Source organism: Empidonax traillii, unplaced genomic scaffold, assembly GCF_003031625.1.
Source record: "Empidonax traillii isolate 1590-97213 ecotype Southwest subspecies unplaced genomic scaffold, ASM303162v1 scaffold39:size2480183, whole genome shotgun sequence".
Classification (NCBI taxonomy): Eukaryota; Metazoa; Chordata; class Aves; order Passeriformes; family Tyrannidae; genus Empidonax; species Empidonax traillii.
The window spans coordinates 1,689,036-1,704,032 of NW_020955232.1; positions in this window are offsets into that span (position 1 = coordinate 1,689,036).

Consider the following 14,997-nt stretch of genomic DNA (forward strand, 5'->3'; position numbering starts at 1 on the left):
GCTGAGGGGTGCAGCCCCAGCCCCGGTGGGGTCCGGGACAGCCCCCCCAGCTGCGGAGCAACCCCGCGCCAAGGCAGTGACTTCCAAGCCTGTAGGAAAGGTTGGACGACCTAGGTTTGGGGACGGGCGGCGGTGGCAAAGAAAATGATGGAAAACAATTAATCAGCGCCGCATCTGCGTATGTCGCCGGCTCCATCCCGGACCCGGGAAATCCCGGGGAGGGACCGGTGGCCCCGTCGAGGGGCCTGAGGACCCTGAGGGGTCCGGGCAGGGGGGACCCCGCAGACCCCAGCCCCGGTTCTGTGCTCTGCTAGAGTAGACTCCAGGTTGCCTCATTATTCGGGACTTCTAATATTTAAAAACCTGTTAACTCTCTCCCCTTTCAACAGAGGACGCCCCTCGCTCTTTATTATTATTATTTATTTTTTCCTTTCTGGCAAGAAAGAGGAACGCGTGTGAACATAACCGTGTGAGTGCGAGTGCTGTGTGTGTGTGTGCAGGGGAAGCCGCTGATCCGTTTTGTGCCCTCCTCCTTTCGAGAGCTTGTCTCCATAATTTAATGATAATTTAAAATATTGTTTCTCTCCCACTGTTTGATAATCCTGTTCCTTTAGTTGGTTTGATGCTGACAGATTTTGAAGGCCACGCTTTTCCTTCTCACCTGCTGTTACGTTTAAAAAGAAAAAAAAAAAAGGTATTAACCTCCAAGGAAATAAATATTGAAACAAAAGGTTCCAACCACAAAGCCCCCAGATCCCATCAATTCAATCCTTCGCTCTTAATTTTTCTACGTTTTGATTTTTCTTTCCTTTTTTTCTTTTTTCTTTCTTTCCCCCCCCCCCCCTTCTTCTTCCCGTCATGTTCCCTACCTGAACTCCCTTCTCCCATACTCCTTGTAAGGGCTTGCGGAGCCCCCTATTTATTTCTCTTGCTTGGGGAGTCCGGAACTCATTTTTAAGTCAGACTTTATTTTGTATTTTATTTACGGGCCCGATTCGTTTAGGCATCATTTCCCAAGGATTTAAAAAAAAAAAAAAAAAAAAAAAAAAAAGTAAATTGCTGTATGTGGGTGTAGCTGTAATGAAAAATCAGAGCAGTTAAATCGTAAAATTTGGATTAAGAAGCTTGAATTTAATACACACACAACACATTTATTAAAGCATTAGAATAATTGAAATTTGCTGCTGGAATAGTCCAATCTGTTTAAATAATTCTATGGGTGTCTTGTTGTGATAAAAGATTATCTGGAATTCTATTAAAGGCGCAGGAGCCCGATTTCTAAATCCTATTTGGATACTTTCAATAACTATCAATAATCTCATCTACTCAACAGCCTCCTGCCTCTCAGCTTTATCTGAAAGTTTACAGCATTTCAGGAGAATTTCATAATAAAACACCCGGCGTCGTAGGAAAGCAGTACCTGTCATTCATGTTCGGATTAAAAAAAATATATTAATATGAGAAAAAAAGCCCATTGAAAGGTTTGCTGTTTAAGTGCCAGACTAGATGCAAGGGATAGATTTGTTTTGTATTTAAAATCTCACCTGAAGGTTATTTTTATCTATCTAAACAAATTATCCCTGTCTGTTTGTGGAGTAACTACATCAGTGAATATTATGAATAAGGTATGTTCCAGCCAAATATTAATTAAAGGTTCAGCACACCTCTGTCCCCTTTCTGCTGGGCTCTCTTCAGACCCACGAATTAATGCCAGGTCCTTTTTAATCCCTCACTTATTACAACTTTCTGTTAATTTTATACTGTTTAATATCATTCCAGAGGCTAATTTCTTTTGTTTATGCGCGGGGTATCTTTGTAATTGTTACCAGACACTTTCCTGGCCGGAGCACCAGCTCACCCGGACCCCGGAGCTTTCACTAATCGTTGCTAATTTTCTTCATTAACTTCATTTACTCTTTCCACGCGTTTTTTACGGGGTGAGGCGGGAAAGGCCCGGGTGGGGACCGAGTCCTTCTGCCTTGAAGCTCATTGCATGGGGTTAAGGTGATGGGGGGTGTGCGGGGATATCTTCGCTCCGAGCCCCCCAGCGTGGGTCCGGGTCGCGGGGCTGTGCGCCCTCTCCGCGCCCCGTGGGGCACGGGAGGCGAAATTACACCAACTCGGGTGTTAAAAGCGATCAGCAGTGGGCTGAAAAACACAGCCCTCTCCCGGGACTTTGCACAAGGCGGCTCCCCTATCTCTTTTCCTCCTCTTCTTCCTTTTTATTTTTATAATTTTTTTTTTTTTGAGCTCTTGCTTAACTCCCTGGACCCAGCCCTGATTTCATTCTGGTTATTAGACAGCTACCAGTGACTGTCTGCACTCCGCGTCTTTCCTGCTAATTATCACCTTATGAAAAGTGTTTCATTAAGAAACTCTGCTTTTGATTAATTATCGACAGAATGCTGACCAGAAAGAAATGAAATTAGTCGCTGACCCCGTCTGAGTAACACTGAAAATTCATCACCTATCCTTTTAATATTGAAACGCACCGTAGAATTTTAATAGAAAATATTGTTTTTTTCCAAACCTTTCAGTCTTTATTAATGCCCCTGGGCAAGAAATTATATTGCTGGCAATATAGCAGCCTTTGTTCATTTTATATTTATTAAACGTAATGCACTTCATTTTCAAATATTTTACTGTTTCTTTTTAATTTCACCCACTGTAAGTACAGAACAAACCTTTTTCAAACATTTAAGATGCTGGGGAGGTCCTCGCCCTCCCCAGAAGCCCGGATCCCACAGAGAATGGGCTGCCGAGCCCACGGGAAGAGAAGGGACTGTGATTTCAGCTGCGGCCCCGCGGACCCTCGGGGCGCCCCTCCGGGGTGCGGAGGAGGGAAAGGGGAGCCCAGGCCCTTTCGCACTGGGGGCTGAGTCCCGTCAGGGAGATGCGGGGGAGTGCCTGCAGCTACTCCAGGGGTCCCCGCTGCTTGTCTGGTTCCCTCCCTGACCCATATTCCCCCCAGCGTCACCTCGATGGCAGGGGCAGGGCGGCCACCTAGGGACTCTGCACGGTGGAGTTCAGCCTCAGGGGGAGGCCGGAGGGTGCGGGGCCCTCTGGGGCCCCTGAGCCTCTCCCAGCAGTTGGGTCGTTCCCCCCCGACCCTGGCCGGCGGCCGCCGCCGCCCTCCCTCCTGTCCCCCTTTCCCAAGGAATCCGAGACCTGTGGTTAATGAGACGTGAAGTGTGAAAAACTTCCTGAGCGGGGCGGCCCTAACGACGTTCCCAGATGTCCGGCGGGGAAGGGGCGGCCTCGGCCACCAGGTCCCCCCCCCAGAATGGCCCCGCCAGCTTGGCCGAGGGCGGGACGGGACGGGGAGCCCCGGGGGGACAGAGTTCGGCGTCCTGTGGGATCTCGGGGTGGCTCCGCCTGCAGTCCCTCATCGGGAGGGGATCCCGCTCCCCGTGCGCATCCCAGGGTTCCCTGTGTGCCCCCCACTCTGCGCATCCACGGAGCGCTCCACTGCTCAGCCCCCCGGCCCCTCAATCCGTGAGGGAAACCCCGATCACACTTGTCCTGACCTGAGCCGCAGAAGTTGCTCCAAGAGGGGTCAGCTCCGAGTGATACCTGCCAAAGGGGGGACACCAGGCAGCGGGGCACCGGGCAGGAAGCCTCGACCCACGGGCTGGCTGCTCTCCCTTTCCCTATCCCCCTCTCTAAGCGGCAAACATCCCTCCACCAGCCCCCTACTCTTTCCCTTCGCATTTCTCCCCCCCAAAATGCAGCTCCACATGCACAGCCCTATAGATACTCGGGCAAATAAATAAATAAACCCCAGCCTCCTATTTTTTATGAGCCATTTAACTCCAAAATAGACCTCCAGTATCTAGTCCCCGCACTGGATTTCCATATCCAGTCACTCAGCCCTGCTTATCTTCATGTATGGCTGCCTCATGTTTAACACACAATTACATTTTCTCCCTCCAATTCCATTACAAATGGAATCGGGGAGGCATTGTTTGAAGAAATGTACTGCTTCAGTTCTAGTTATGTCGTACAATGCACGGAACAGTGGAAAAAATCTAGACACCAAAGAGTCAATACACACACACACAGACACACGGAGCACGGCTCCAAGCCGAGCCTGCATCCTGATTTACCCCAAACTGCTGCCCTGCAGTGGGGCTGGCCGGAGAAAAGGGGCCCAAGCAGAGATAACCAAGTGATTGGAAGTTAATTAATTACATTAAACTATTGACTAACTACCTAGCTCGATCGTAATTCATTTAGAGAATATTAAAATCTGAGGAACAATAATAAAATTGATGCTGATTCCCAGCGGAAGGAGATGACCAGCAAATTGGATACTTTTCTTAATCTGGCGTAAATAATAACATGTCTGTTCCCACTCCCTCTCAGGCCAATTCCCCTATCATTTATTCCAGGCTCAAAAGCCTGCTTCCATAATTGATATCAGTTACTCAATGAGTGCTTCTTGCCTTTGTTCTCGTTATCCATTATAATTACAAAGTTCAGCCCAGCCGGGTGAGCGGGGGTCGGCCCGGGCCGGGCAGTGCAGTCGGAGACCCGGGGGGAGATGCCGAGCCCCGGCCCCTCCCGGGCCACGATCTGGAGTGGGGTGCGCTGGGAGAAGGACGGCACGCTGGCATTGCGCTGCCAGGGGGGACAGTCCGTGAAAGCCGGTCCAGATCCTCCCGGGAAGCGACTCGTGGCAGCGGCTTGTGACTGCGGGAGCGGGGGGTCCCTCCTGGTACTTCTCCCCCCACCCCGGGCCGGCTCCTGGCTTCCTCCGGCCGAGCCACCGCGCCTGGCTCCGCTCGACGCAAATATTACTATTTCGTTATTTATTCACTTATTTATTCATTTATAAAGTGTTTACTTAGCTCGGTGCAGATGTAACATCTCATTTACAGGTTAGCCCCGGGGCAGAGAAACAATTGGCAACTGAGGAGGGAAGAAAAAAAAAAAAGATTAAAAAAACCTCAACCAAAACTCGGGAGAATAGAGAGGGAGAGCAGGATAAGGGGAGCTGCCTCCTGCCGCAGGGGAGCACTGGCTCCCCCCGCTACGGGACCACCGGGGAAAGGACCGTGGAGGCATCATCGCTCTCTCGGAGAAACTAAAGGCACGGGGCGGTCGCTGAGGGGTGAGAGGTGTCTGTGTCCCCCAGAGGCCACCGGCTGTAGACAGGGGATTCCGTTCCAGCTCTGCCGGCGCCCGTCGGGAGGAGCGGCACCACATCCCCTGCCCTTCTCCCTGCTACCCGGTAGCAGTCTCTCTCCGCCCTTGCGGCCTGGGCACCGGCGGAGCGCACGGACTTTGGTTTTCCAGCGGCTTTGGGGGGGGAAATTTGTGCTCTCCCCTCTGGTTCCCGAGGCAGCGGCTGGGGTGGGGGACATGCCGGAGGAGGGGTTCGAACCCTCGGGCCCAAGAGGACCCGGGACCCGCGCATCCCTTCACACGGGCTGACGGGCGGCAGCTGCTGATTGTTTAAACGAGGAGGCGGTTGCCTAGCAACCCATAGGAGGCTCATTACCGAAGCCACAGTGATTAACAAAAAAGGGTATGAAAGTAAAATGGATTAATTATTTAATTAACTAATTGATGATCAACTTCTTTTTAATTATTCACTTAATTAAAGAAGTGTAACTACAACACTGCCCTTATCAAGTGTGCTGATATACTGACAAGATTTCAAAGACAAAAAGAAAAAGAAGAAGAAGAAAGGGGGAAAAAAAATATCTTCCCTGCTACAGGCCCTGCAGATCTGAACCAGGAGCTGCTCACAACACCTTGGGACACCCTGCCCGGAGTTCAGGTGTGGCCCCAAAACTTTCCTATAAAATGCTGGAGTGGGAGCCTCCCTCATTGAAGGAGCAGCACCATCACTGTGAGTTATATCTGCTTCCTGCTGCCACGCTGCAGAGCATAAATTCAGGCAGGCTGTGCTCCAAGGAAGAGTTATGGAGGCCTTGCTGCCTCTTAAATCCGGGTTGATCTTTTCCTCTTAACTAGACGATGGTTCAGCTGCATCTGGTCAGACCCACCGAGAGAGTTATGGATGGCTGCAAATGTCTCTGTGCCTTTTTCCCAGGCCAAAGAGTTGGACTAGGACTGGAAAGAAGGACCCTTCCTAGGGGTGACTAAAGTGTGCAAAGGAACTGGGAACATCCCAGCCTGGCATCTGTGGTCAGAGGAGAGAGGTGAGCATCAGGGTGTCAAAGCAACCCTGGTACTTGTGCATGAATGTCTTGGTTTTCCCAGGCAGGGGGTCTTTGCATCAGGGACCATGGGGAAAGAGTGCAGGGAGTCCTTCACTGGCATCCCACAGAGCTCCCTGCCTGCTTAGGGATCCCTCTTCCCAGGCTATGCTCAGAGTCAGCAATAACATGTAAGTGATTTTGCTTTTCGAAGGATTTGTCTCCTTCACTCTGCCCAGCAAGTGTCTGGCTCTCCCTGTACTGCACTAATTTTGTTTCTGCTTTTTCGAAGTAAACAGTGCAGCCTGTCGAAAACATTCACCTCTCTTGATTAATTTACCCCTAATGACAAAGATGGCTCTGTAATCAGCAGGTAAATGCAGGGAGTGAAATCTGCCTGGTTTTCCCTGTTAGCATGGCTGATGAGGGAGAGGGGGGTTGGTGCCGAGCCGAGGGGAGGACGGTGCTGCAGGGACTCAATTGATTCTATTTCCCCATCCAAGGTGTGATTGGATTTATTGTCAGCATGAAGAAGACAAACAGATCACCTCTGCTTGGCACAGTATTGGCAGGTCCAAGATCTGCTGAAGGAAGGGAAACTTGGGAGAGTTTGGCTTGGTTTTTTAAACGTCTCCTGAAATGTTCCTCCTCTGTGCACAGAGCTCTGGGGATCACCTGAATAAACTTCATCCCCCATGGTCACCCACAGATGATGGAGCTGTTGTCACTCTGTGCTAGGGAGGGGGGCTGAAGGTAGCAGAACAGGGATTGATATGGCCAGGAAGAACTCTGAGTATCTCAGCAATGCAAACCAGGAGAGCTCTGTGGTCACAAGGATGCAACCTGTGATGGCATCAGGCTGAAGTGCTGAGGTGCTTTGCCTAGGAGATGCCGAGAAGTCATTGGAGATGTTGGAAGGTCAAAAAAGGGAGAAATAGAGCTCTCCTATTCTCATCAAAGGAGGAAATGCTCCCAGTGGCAGGCAGGCAGACAGAAAGCCAGGTCTGTGTGAGACAAGACGGTACAAGGATGGACAAGGCAGTCTAACTTATCCTTTGCCAGTTCCCTGTGACTCCACTGGGTTTTAAAAACATAAACCAAACCTTCCCCTCCATTTAAATCATGTACCTAATCCCCTAACTCTCTTAATTAAGCAGAGGGAAGTTTAAATTGTTCTGACCATCTTTGGGGGGATTATATATTTCAATCATCATTATGGTATGGCTATTTGTGATACCAGGAGATAGATAGGTATATCCATTGTATAATCAGGCATACAAATTATAATCCCCCCAAAGACATTTAATAACAATTTAAAATACTGACTACTGGACGTAGGGCATCGGCAGATTAGAAATGAATGTGAATGGGGGTTCGTTCAAGGACTCTGGATGATTTATGCTACGAGCCTCTGTCCTGCAGTTCTCTCTCCTGGCATGGAAGTTCTCCCTTCCTGGAGGAAGAGGCTTCCATCCCTGGGGGTCCCTTCCATGCAACAGCATCGTGCATGGATGCTTCGCCCTGTCCGCAGACGGGGCTCAGGGTGAGATGGACATGCTGGGTCCTAGGAGCATCTCATCCTCCCAACCACCTTCCATCCCTTGGGATACCGTGATGGTCTCATTACCTCCACTGGAAGCTGTGGATGTGCAGCTGAGGGCAGGATGTGGTCTGATGCTGTCTAATTTTCTTGGAGCTGTACATGGGGGTCCCCACTGACATTAGAGGGAGCTGCTGAAGCATATCGAGAGGAGATGCTACGAGTGCTCACTCTCGCAGCAAAACTGCTCAGGGGTGTCTCTGTAACTGTGAAATCAGGCCTTTTGAAAGCATGGATTATTGAGTGAGTAGATCTAGCCAGCTCCTTTAGGGCCATTAGTCCTCATATGCACTTGCTTATTTTACACTGAAAGCATGCAGGGGAGATTATGTCATTTTTTAGGGAAGGGGGGAGAAGAAATAGCAATTTTTCTGTGTCTTAGGAGTAAGTGAAAATAACTGCTTGAGACCTACTAAAACAGAAGGAACACATGTCTAAGAAATAAAAACACATTCTGACTTGACAGCAATAGCAGCGCAGGCTGAAGTCTAACTCAGTGGATTTTTGTAGCCTGAGTTTGGATGGCAAAGAACTTGAGACCTCATGGCTTAAGTGAAAGGACAGAACACAAGACTTTTCAAATCTGTGCTGGGTAAAAACTGAGTCCAAATAAATGGGCTTGGCAGGCATCATCCTTTGCAGAAAGGCCAGTCCAGCTGAAAAACTGATTTCTTGTTCTGTTTTTAAAGAACAATATGGAGATCATGTTTTCTGTTTCATCAAGTAAGTAGAAACATTATTTTTACTTGCATTATGCCTTCAGTATAGGCAGCAAACACTGTAATAGCTGAGGAGTGTCTCTCTCCCTCACTGTACGAGGGGTGCAGGGTTCCCACCACCCACCTGCAACAGGGGAGAGCCAAAAGAGGTTTTGGTCTGAGTCAGAGCACCTGAGGGTGGCAAAGGGAGCTGGATGTGGGACGGGCTGATGGCTTTGCCTGTTAGCAGCAGTACAGCAAACTTACATTCTTGTTCGATAACACCACAGCGGTGCGGGAAACAGCTAAACAGTTGTCTAACACAGCAAGAGATCTTGCTGACGATGAACGTTGCTGGAGAAATCGTTCCCTCAATGTGTCCCCAGTTCCTTATCTAGCTTCTAGAGTTGCAGTTTTTGAAAGATTTTGGTACGGTTTTCCTAAAACCTCATTGTGGCGTGGCCCCCTCGCCAGCTCCAGGCAGCCCCGCGCTGTCGGCTCCTAAATGTCCTTGAAAGCCCCTGGGGCTCCTGCCAGTGTGGGGCTGGGTGGCTGCTCTGTGAGGGGACCAGCCCTGGTGCATTGGCTGCCATTGTGGGCTGAAGATGAATCAGTCCTGGGAAAAGCTAAAACCCCCATATAAAGGAGATGATGGCTAAACACACCCCTGGGGTGAGCTCGACAGGCACCTGCAGGTGGGGACTGATGAACTTTATCCAACCCAAGTGTTCTATAGGGGCTCACCCAGGCTTGGCTTTAGCTGGAGGGAAAAGGCCTGGCTTCAGATTCTTTATTAGGAAGGAAGACCAAATCTATTTGCCACAGATGCCCCAGGGATCCCAGATTTGTCATCTCCCTCATGACAATGACTGTGAGCTGGATCTTTTTTCTGGAAGACCTCATGATAGGTCTTCGTCTCCATGAGCAGGACGTCGTGTTTGCCCTGGCGTTAGAGAAATTGCTGCTCTACAGCACCCTGTGCCCTCAGAGAGAAAGTGCCAGGAGTGGGGAACCCAGGTCAGTGCTTACAAGGGATCAAATGCCCCAGCAATGGGCATGTTACACCCTGACCTTGCCCACTTGGGAACAATTTGGTGCCTGTTGGTGTCAGCTAAGCTGGCTCAGACACTGGGTCTCTGCTGCAGCCGTGCCCTCTCACTCTCTGGCTTTAAATCACCTTCAGCTTTCCTATTTCTGTGGGCTCATCTTCCCTCCTTAGGAACCTCTACATCAAAGCTGTGCTGGAAAAAATGCACTGCTAACTTCTTTAAACGATCCTGGGCGTTGTGATTACAGGATCCAGCAACTACTTTTCCAGAGCTTGTGAACTTCTTGGAAAATCTCCAGGGAGTTTCTCTCTGGGGGAACTTTATATTTTCTTGCTGATTTTTAAAAGTCTACTGATAACACTGCATGAGATTTTTTTTTTTTTTTCTTAAGCACCAAACTCTTGATGGATGCTGGGTTTGTAGGAGCTGTAAATGTAAATTGTTTTTCTTCTGGCCACTTGTGTTTTATTTGAAATGTACAAAATCTGAGTGTGTAGTTCCTGAGAGCTGGCCTAGAGAACAGCAGCACTCCCAAGTAGTTTGTCTCCTATCAAATGGCATTAATAATTTAGTCTCTAATTAAAAGTGAGGTCAAACAATGAAAAATGACTGAGCTAAATGGTTACGCTGTGATGTATTAAAGTGCCTGGTGGGTTTTAATGGATGGAAGGAGCGTTGTTGTTTGTTTATGTACAAAACACTTTCAGTCAAAGACTGTAGGAGTCCCGAGGAAATGTATTTAACTAACATCTTTTACAGGTTACTGAGTCAATGTCTTGAATAGACAATTTTTGCACACCTTTTATATCTTTCAAATTGCTCAGATAATTGTAAAACGGCTTCTCTTAATGATGAAGGGGGGAAAAACCCCCTGCTTTGATGCCTCTCGGGCTGGCTCATCATTAATGTTAACACAGAAATATCTAAGGGAATCTAAGATATCATGGGAGAGATATTTTGAAGAGAGCTTGGTTTATGCTCTGGGTGCCTGTTCCCAGCACGCTGGTGGCTGCTACTGCCCTGAGTGATTTTGGGAAAGTGCCTGTCATTACTGCGATTAGTTTATTTGTCAGCAGCCTTGCCCAGAAGCTAACCCTGTACTGAACAGCACAGTGCTGCCCCAGCAGATGCTTTTCTGAAGAAAAATGGGAAAGAGAGGAAGACTGCAGCTCTGTGAGAGCAGGGAGGGAACCCGAGAGAAGGAGGACTCTGACCCTCATGGGAGCAGGTCCCAGCTCAGCTAAACTGAGGCATTGAACCCTGCCATGGCACTTGCCAAAACCAGGCATGCCCAGAGTCTCCAGCAAGGGCCTCATCCACCTGACCAGCCTTCCCACCACACCATGGTGGAGTGGACTTGGTGCTGCACTGCTCATGGCAAATTGTGCATCATCGTGCCAGTGGGACACACCTGACTTCATGGAAGTGGAGGAAAGTTTCCCACCCTGGGCATGAACAAATCTCTTTGTAGGTCCTCTGTGTCCTTTAGGTGGAAGTGTTATATTTCTGACCCTAAATCAGGGCACAAAAATCCTTGGATGGCAGGAAATGTCTGTGATTACATGTTTGGGATGCTCCACTGGGGACCTTGGCTTTCGTTTCCAGGGCCTCAGGGTTAAGGCCTTGGCTCCCACACTGACCTGCTCTTATGGTTATATAGGTGCCTTTACAGGAAGGCTAAGTTGAGGGTGATGATTTGTCTTGACTGTGGTAGGCAAAACCAGGATGTTCAATCAGAGATCTCAACCAAGGACAACAGGAGGAACACTTCTGAAATTCTTCTCATCAAGCTTAGAACTGAAGGTAGGGTTAAGTACAGACCTAAGAAGCCCACATTCCTTTACAGTACTCTGTGCAACCAAAAGGAAAAAAAAAGAAATTACAAGTCCCTACTCCTAAATATTTAGCTTGTATTTATTTACATTTTTAGCTGACAGTCTTTATATAAAAAGACAGGAAGTTGGAGTTTTGCACCTATTTCATTTAACACCACTTAACTCCTGGCACTGGCCCAATATGTCTCCATTAAGAGGAGACTTTGCAAAAATTGTCCCAATTAAGCAGCAGCATTGCGATTTGCTGTTGTTAGGCTAAACTGGTTCCCTGGGAGATGTCCTAATGAGGTATCCATCTTGATTAAGTGCAGACCCGTGAAGTGCTTCCCAATTAAAGGACAGAGCATGCATGTGCATTCTCCAAAATTTTTTTAAGAAATAGTTATCTGTGGTATCTCCTCCGGGGCTCACTCCCCCATGGACAAGGGGAGTGTTTGCTTTGACATGGGATGATGCTGACCAGGCCCATCACAAGTGATCATGGACTGCCAACACCCATGTTTGTGTCTAGATCTCCAAATTCAGAGTAGCTGAAGGAGAAGGTCCAGTGGATGAGAGCCCAGACAGCTACAGAGGTCATTTCTACGTGTTCGTTCAGCTTTTTTATCATGGGTTGATTGTGGGCTTACACTGGGGGTTGGTGAAACCCCTTGTACTCTGTGTTTCAGGACAGCTTTCTAAAACAGGGAGAAAAGCACTGGAGCCAAGTCTATTACTGGTAGGAAGGACTCAGATATCAATTTATGTGAAGAAACTGGGTGTGTGGCCATGGTGGCACATGGGGAGACAGACTGGAACCTCCAACCTTTTCCCATGAGAGTGGTACAGACCTGAGTCAGAATCCCAGAGTGGCTGTGGAGTCTCCATCCTTGAGATTTTGACAAACCTGGTCCAGGTTTGAAGTTAACCTTGCCTGGGGGAGGAGGTTGGGTCAAAGCATTCTAGAAGTCCTTGCCAATGCAGGTCTCCTGGTGTTTGCAGGGCTGGGTTTAACGTGGGCTGTGGGGCTCCACCAGCAGCCTCAGCTCCCCAAAGCTGCCCCAGAAACCACTGGGTCTGACTGGGGCAGCCACAGGATTTGGGAGGGTGTGAATTAGAGGGAAAGGGATGAAGGGCATTACTGTAAAACTCTGGAGTTTGGAGATGAGAGAGACCACGTGAAAACGAGTTTCTTCTCTAAGAAGTAAGAGCCCTGCTTCTTCCCTTTCAATAACTTTCACTTTAGTTTAAACCAACAAATGTCCATTTGTCAAGTGTTAATATTCACCCAATGTCCAGAGGACATACTTTGAAAGTTATTTATAACAAGACTTTTTTTCTTCCAAGGAAACATTGTTCTCATTCCATATTTCTTCTGTGCTACAGAATTACCAATCAACTGTTTTGGAGTCATTTTAAATACAATTATAAAGAATGTGATTATGACAAATGCAAAAGAAGTTAAACATAATCAATTCCTCAGTGCTGCCTTGTGGTTTACATTTTAGTATCGTTTAAGGGGATTTGCGCCAACCTTTTGTAGTAGATTAAAGTCAGATATTTTGTTTGTTACAATCAAACCTATGATTTCGGTTTTATAAATTTTTAAAATATTAATTATAGTTTGAAAAGTACACGGAGGTGAATACATTAACTAGTTTCCTGCTTAGATAGCAACTATTTGGTGTTTGGCATTAGATTAGCAAGGAGCAGGTTGGGAATTTTAATCCACCTTGTTAAGTTATTAAATTTTCTTTATTTACATACAGATCTCACTTTCATTAACATTGTAACAGGTGCTCATTAACAATTTATCATTTGCAAGGCAGAAACAAAAAGAGATTTTTCCACCAAGTTTTCTCTTCTGAGTGTCTCAATTATACTATGTAGCAAGGCTAAAACAATTACAAATACTGTTTTACAACAAAACTAAAATTTTGGGCCCATGTGGAAAGATCAGTAATATTTGAATATTTCACAGCTTGTAGTTTCACTCTGTGTAGTTACATAAATAAAGCTTCTTTTCATTTAAAAAATGGGGGTATTTTCACCCTAAAATATCTGTTATATTTAAAGTATTTGGGTTCAAGAAAGTATGGACCCATTATTCCATCCCACTTATTCACAACTTAAGTGAAGACTAATAGAATTTTAATATGATCCGTAATCACACTAAAAACTGTAGTTCAGAATTCCTGAGCATCACTTCAGAGCTACTGAATAGCCCTGGATCTAATTAGCATAATCGTTTGCAGAGCCCTTGGAGTCCTATTTTCACAACCTTTTTATATTCTGAAAACGGGGGGTTTATAGTTTCTTTTCATTTTTTGGCATAGGAGAAGGACATGGCACAATTTCCTTCTCCTTCCCTCCTCCCTGCTCCCTCCTCCTTCTCCTCTGCTCCCCCCAGGCTGCTTGTGCAGCACGTACCACCCCCAGCAGGCACCTGTGGACCCACAGAGCAAACCCTGGCTTGGCTTCATCGTCCCAAAGCCTTGGAGACAGCTGGAGGCACTGGAAACTTCTCTCTGTCTCCTAAAAATAATACGCTTGATAAGCCTATCTGTCTTTTGTGCATTGCCTTCCCCTTTTGGAAGGAGGTGAGTCTCCAGCAGCTCTTTCAGCGTGGCCGCCTCTTCCCCATCCCTGTATCTCCAGGAACTGCTCTTCTCTTGGCAGCCAAGGGCTCGCTCTCACAAGGTGGTTTGTTCTGGCAAGGCATCTGAATAGCTGTGGGCTTGGCACCACTCTCTGTTTTGCAGGATAGAGTCCTCATTTGAGCCTCTGTCATTTGCAAGACTTCCAGCAATGCTGGTACATTTGTGATGATCCGTAACACATGGGTGATTTAGAAGCATTCCTCGGGCTTCCAGCTCTTGCTGCACCCTGGAATTCAAAACCCAGTTTGGGATGACTTTTTCCAGTGTTGAATTGTTATTGGAATTGTTGTCTGGGCTCGGTGCATAACTCAGGCTGCAAGATTCTGAAGGATCATGTTTTATTCCACGTAAAATAGCTTTGATGTTCTGAGAGCCCATCTAAGCACAGTGTGCTCCAGAATTGCTGTTGCCTTGACTGGTATTGACTCTGTGTGGGGTGAAAATAACCTTGATGTCACACTGGATCTATTTTTAATCTTTTTAGGTAAGAAAAGATTATGGGGACCTTATAAATCTTAAGTAGATCCAGCTCCTGCATGCTTACTGTCCATTTCATCACGTTTACTCTCCTAAACATCTCCATAAGATGTTTAAATACAATGGTCACAGTTTGCCTCAGCTTGAAACTTCAGCTCCCTAACCCCTTGCACTGGCATTTCTGTTTCATTTCAAATAGTTTACACCAGAACTGGGGGATCTCAGTAGCCTCAGTTGTCCCACCAAGGCTCCCTTTATCAACCTTAACTGCAAGAACAAGAGGCATGAAAAATCACCTCTGGAAAATCCAGTGCCACCAGGTTGGTTTGGGAGCCGTCATGTCCAGTCACAAATATGATCAAGCTCTTCAGCTTCTCCTTCAAAATACATTTTGTGTGTGTCTGGTGATCTTGGTTTTAATGTTCATTTTACCACTGGCAGTTTGTCTTTGCTGCTCAGTGAAGCCCAGTGACTGGTTTTCAGTGTATTTCTGGATCGTCAGTTTGTTCCAAGCTGCAAAGTGATTTTCCCT